The sequence below is a fragment of the Cucumis melo genome, chromosome 6, assembly GCF_025177605.1.
Source record: "Cucumis melo cultivar AY chromosome 6, USDA_Cmelo_AY_1.0, whole genome shotgun sequence".
Lineage (NCBI taxonomy): Eukaryota > Viridiplantae > Streptophyta > Magnoliopsida > Cucurbitales > Cucurbitaceae > Cucumis > Cucumis melo.
This window is the reverse complement of record NC_066862.1, coordinates 9,254,147-9,259,900: the sequence shown is the minus strand read 5'-3', so window position 1 is coordinate 9,259,900 and position 5,754 is coordinate 9,254,147. Positions and strand designations below refer to the sequence as shown.

General features: G+C 35.1%; 1 pseudogene; it reads right to left on the bottom strand.

Annotated features, from left to right (window-relative positions):
• Positions 1 to 1,153: 1,153 nt before the first annotated feature.
• Positions 1,154 to 5,506, bottom strand: LOC127150003 (uncharacterized; annotated as a pseudogene).
• Between the last annotated feature and the right edge of the window lie 248 nt (positions 5,507 to 5,754).

Below are 5,754 nucleotides of genomic sequence, written 5' to 3'. Positions count from 1 at the left end.
ATTAAAAAATGCCCTAGGCTTGTTTTCCCTCTACTTTGAAGCGGGAAGGATCCCTCCTTAAACTCAGCCCTCGGTCAAAACATTGAAACTAGCTAAAAAATTCTAAGATAGAATTGTACAGGTTTTACTAAGGCAAAGGATAGGCTTTTTCTGTAGGGATTCGTACCTCACTAACGGTAATCCTATCTGATCACGGAAAAAATCTTAACGTTCGACTTAATCGTACTCTTTTTTTTTTGGGATTTTTTTTTGGATTCTATTTTTGGTAGCAAGCTTTTTGCTTAGCTCCGACTTGGCTAACTCCAATCTTGGATTTAATCTATTAGGTTCTATGATTGACCGTTCTTTCGAGGTGATAACAAGCGAATTTTTAAGCATTCTATCATTTTCTAAAGACTTCTAGGTTCGTCATGGCTCTTCAAAGGGGTTTTTTTTTCTAATTCATGAGTCAAAGAGATGAAAAGTTTAAAAATTAACCTCAATTTTATAAATGGTTCTTTATCCTATTTAAAATCAAAACAAAAATTGCTAAGAGAGGTGTATCATAGGCAATCATCATAAGAAACTTTGCAAAAAAGTTAACATCCATGCATTTTCTTTTGCAAGCATTCATTCAAGCAAATAACATTCATTTCATTCATGCATTCAGAATAATACTCAAAAAAATTTTTGATCAATTTTAATCTACCCAAGTCATGTAAATGCTTAAAAGAAGAAAAAAAATTAGCAACCTAGTTTAACTAGTACCCACCCCCAACTTAAAAACTTTGCTTTGTCCTCAAAGCATATTTACGTAAAAAGTGTATGAAAATACCAAGGAACAGAAAACTCCCCTGGATTTGAGGACTTTGATTTTAAAGCTTGCTTCAAAGCGAAGTGGTTGCTTCCTTTTATGATTCTTTGATTTCTTCAAGTGAAATTGTCCTACATATTAAAAAAGGGGATTTCTCTCAATTTTATTCAATGCAAAACTAATCTAGGAAAAACTAAAAAGATGGAAATTAAAGAAAAGTAAAGACGGAAAGCGATAAAATCTTGACACCTAACTGCTTCCAGGAAGCGTAAAATTTTTTAAGGTCGGTTGCTCGATCGTGCTTTGGCTTTATGTGTAGAGGGGGAGAGAAAGTGTTTCTATAGAACATTGTTGTACGGATTACCCTTCATGGAATATTTTCAGTCTATGCCCATTCACTTTGAAAATTTTTCCTCTGTCAAGACTTTTTATGGAAACTACACCAAAAGTAGAGAAATCAATCACAACAAAAGGACTAAGCCATTTAGATTTTAATTTTCCGGGCATGAGTTTAATAGAAGAATTTTATAAAAGAACTTTTTATCCTATTTCAAATTCTTTTCTTAGGATTTTTTTATCATGCAAAAGTTTAGTCTTTTCTTTGTAAATCCTAGAATTTTCATATGGTTCTAATCTCAAATTCTAGCAAATCTAGGAATCTTTTCTCACCGGCTTTTAAGAGAGATAAATTGCATTGTCTAATTGCCCAATATGCTTTATGTTCTATTTCTACAGGGAGATGACAAGGCTTATCGTACACAAGCTTGAACGGAGATGTGCCAATTGGAGTTTTATAGGCCGTTCGGTATGCCCAAAGTGCATCGTTGAGGCGGAGGCTCCAATCCTTCCTTTTTGTGTTGACAGTTTTCTCTTGGATATTTTTTATCACTCGATTAGAAGTTTCGACTCGTCCGTTCGTTTGAGGATGATATGGTGTGGAAATACGGTGTTAAACACCATATTTTCTCATCAAGGCTTCAACGGTCCGATTGCAAAAGTGTGTTCCTTGATCGCTAATGATTGCCCTTGGGATGCCAAATCTAGAAAATATGTTAGAAACTAGAAATCTTGAGACAACGGAGAATCATTAGTCCTAGTGGAGATTGCTTCAACCCACTTTGATACATAATCAACGGCTAATAAAATGTAAAGATATCCAAAAGAAGAAGGAAAGGGACCCATAAAATCCATGCCCCAAATATCAAAAACTTCACAAATAATAACGGGGTGAAAGGGCATTTCATTTCTCCTAGATAGAGATCCGGTTCTTTGACAATTTGCACATGATTTACAAAATGAAAAAGAATCTGCAAATAATGTTTTCCAAAAGAATCCACTATCTAAAATTTTTTGAGTCGTTCTTTTAAGACTAAAGTGACCTCCGCATGCATGATCATGATAAAATGATAAAATTGATTCATATTCATGCTCGGGAACACATTTCCTAATGATTTGGTCAGAACAATATTTCCAAAGACATGGTGGTTCCCAAAAGTAGTTTTTAGCATCACTGTGTAATTTGGCTTTTTGTGAAAAAGAAAAGTATGAAGGAAAGTTACCCGTGACTAAGTAGTTTACAATATCGGCGTACCATGGTGCTTGAAGATTTGTTTGAAAGAGATGTTCATCAGGGAAGTCTTCTCGAATTGGCATACTTTCTTGCTTTTGTACAATTCGACTAAGATGGTCGGCTACAGAATTGTTGGCATCTTTTCTATCCTTGATGGTTAGGTTGAATTCTTGCAAAAGTAAAACCCATCGAACAAGCCTTGGTTTTTATTCTTTTTTTGATACAAGGTACCTAACTGCTGCACGATCAGTGTAAACAATTACTGGGGAGCCAATAATGTAGCTTTTAAACTTATCTAAAGCAAAAACGATAGCAAGAAATTCTTTTTCAGTTGTGGTGTAGTTAGATTGTGCTTGGTTAAGGGTCCTAGATGCATAGTATATAACATGCAATTTTTTATCTATCCTTTGTCCTAAAATAGCTCCTAATGCTAAGTTGCTTGCATCACACATTATTACGAAAGGTAAATTCCAATTAAGAGATTGAAGGATAGGGGTAGAGACCAACCTTTGTTTGAGATCATCAAATGCCTTCTTACAATTGTCATCAATCAGAAATGGTACATCTTTTTGCAAGAGATTAGTTAGAGGCAAAGCAATTTTGGAAAAATCTTTTATAAATCATCTATAAAAGCCGGCACTGCTAAGGAAGGATCTAACATCTTTTAAACATGTTGGATATGAAAATTTTTGCATAATGTCAATTTTTTCTTTATCTACCTCTATTTCTTTTGAAGACACTAAGTGTCCTAAAACTATACCATGAGACACCATGAAATGACACTTTTCATAATTCAAGACAAGGTTAGTTTCTATGTATCTATTTAGAATTAATTCTAGACTAGCTAAACATGCATCAAAACTATTACCATAAACTGTAAAATCATCCATGAAAACTTCAATACATTTTTCAATAAAGTCGAAAAATATGCTCATCATGCAACGTTGGAATGTGCCCGGTGCATTAAAAAGACCAAATGGCATACGCCTAAATGCATAAGTTCCATAATCACAAGTAAAAGTTGTTTTCTTTTGGTCTTCACATGCTATAGGAATTTGATAAAAACCAGAAAATTCATCTAAGAAACAAAAATATGATCTACCCGCTAAGCGTTTTATCATTTGATCAAGAAAATGTAAGGGGAAATGATCCTTTTTTGTTACCTCATTGAGTTTCCAGTAATAGATGCAGATTCTCCAACCATTTTGCATTCGCATCGGAACCATCTCACCTTTTTCGTTCTTTACAATGGTTATCCTAGTCTTTTTTGGGACCACATGAATTGGACTTACCCATGTACTATCCAGGACATGGTAGATAATTCTGGCATCTTTTAGCTTTAGTACCTCTTTCATGACAACTTCCTTCAATGTTGGGTTAAGCCTTCTTTGTGGTTGGATTTTATCTTTTGCTCGCTCCTCCAAGATAATACGGTGCATGCAAAAAGTGGGAGATATGCCCTTGATGTCGTCAAGAGTCCAACCAATGGCTTGCTTTTTCTTCTTCAAGACTTCGATAAGTCTTTCATCTTATTTTTGGTTTAGTTCCCTTGAGATGATTACGGGAAATGTATTCTTTTTTCCTAAGAATATGTATTTCAAGTGTGGTGGGAGAGTTTTGAGCTCAATCCCTAGTTTCTGTGGAGAAAAGAAAAGATTATCACAATTATTTTTTTCTAAAGCATAGTCAACATTGGGTTCTAACAATTCTCTATTTTCATCCATTTCTTGTTCAAAAAATTCATCATGTATAGACAATTCATCAACTCCGTCATGCAATTCTATTGAACATAAAGACAAGCATTCATCCGGATATCTCATGGATTTAAAAATATTAAATGTGACAATGTCTCCATCAAACTCTACACTCAAGGAACCTTTATCAACATTTATAATGGCTTTTGTAGTTTTAAGAAAAGGTCTTCCTAATAAAATAGAGTGAGATGGTTTTAGGCATGCTTCATTCATTTCTAACATGTAAAAATCTGCCGGAAAAATTAGTTTGTCAATTTTCACAAGGACATCTTCAACTATTGCTAATGGTGAAATAAAAGATCTATCCGCTAGTTGTATGCATACACTAGTTTTTTGAAAATTATTGAGTTCTATATCTTTAAAGACGTTGTATGGCATGACATTTATGGATGCTCCTAAGTCAAGCATTGCATGAGAAATTAGCCTATTTCCTATTACACAAGGTAGAGAAAACATACCGGGGTCATTGCATTTTTTCGAAATATTACTCTTTAGAAGAGCCGAAACATTTTGACTTACCATTGCTCTTTCTTTTGTTTTTCTCTTTTTGGTACACAACTCCTTTAGAAACTTTGCATATCTCGAAACTTGTTGGATTGCATCGAGAAAGGGCAAGTTGATTTGCACCTTTCTAAACATCTCCAAGAGTTCTTCCTCCTTGGGTGTTTCTTTATTTTTTGGAGCCAACCTAGAGGGAAAATGAGGTTTAGGTATGTAAAGAGTAAAATCATTAAGAGGAGATTTATCATTTTTAGAATTAGATGGTGAAGGGTTTGTTTCAACCTTTTCTTCCTTGGACTCATTCTTACTATTAAAAGGTAAGGGTTTGGAAGTTACCTTTTTCTCTTTGGTGGTGGAGGTATCAAGAATCTTACCACTCCTTAGTGAAATGGCACTTACATTAGCATGGTCCGGTTGAGCCGGAAGTTTGCCTTTCACATCCATCTTGCTTATTGCAGTAGTAAGTTGAGTCATTTGTTGTTTCATCTCTTGTTGAAAAGAAAGAGTTTTAGTTATCAAAGCTTTGATAATATCTTCAAGATTCGTACCTTGGTTTGAAGAGGTGGGTGGTGCTTGTGTATGCTTTTGGTTGTCATTCCCCCATCTTAAGTTTGGGTTGTCTCTCCATCCCAAATTGTATGTATTACCATGGGGGTCATATTTTCGAACAATATTTACATCCTCGATCACCTCAGGACATTTGTCATTTGGATGACCAACCAAGCAACAAACTCCACACTTGGTTACTTTAAGAGGAGTACCTTGTACAAAAGAAGTAAGAAGAGTAGTCATATTGAACATTTGTGATTTTAATTCGCTTACCTCTTTTGTTAGAGAATTGTCAAGCTCCGATGCTCTATTCCCAAAGCTTTGAGAATATTCCGCCATTCTTGAAATGAGCTCCCATGCTTCGGTGGGGGCTTGTCGGCTAGAGCTCCTCCCGCCGTCGCATCTACCGTATTCATGTCGGAAGACAAAAGACCGACGTAAAAATATTGAATTAAAGAAGGCTCGGAAATATGATGGTGAGGAAAGCTAGCACAAAGCTCTTTGAATCTTTCCCAGTATTCCGAGAGGGATTCTCCAAAGGCTTGTCTTATCCCATAAATTTCTTTCCTAATATTATTTGCTTTAGA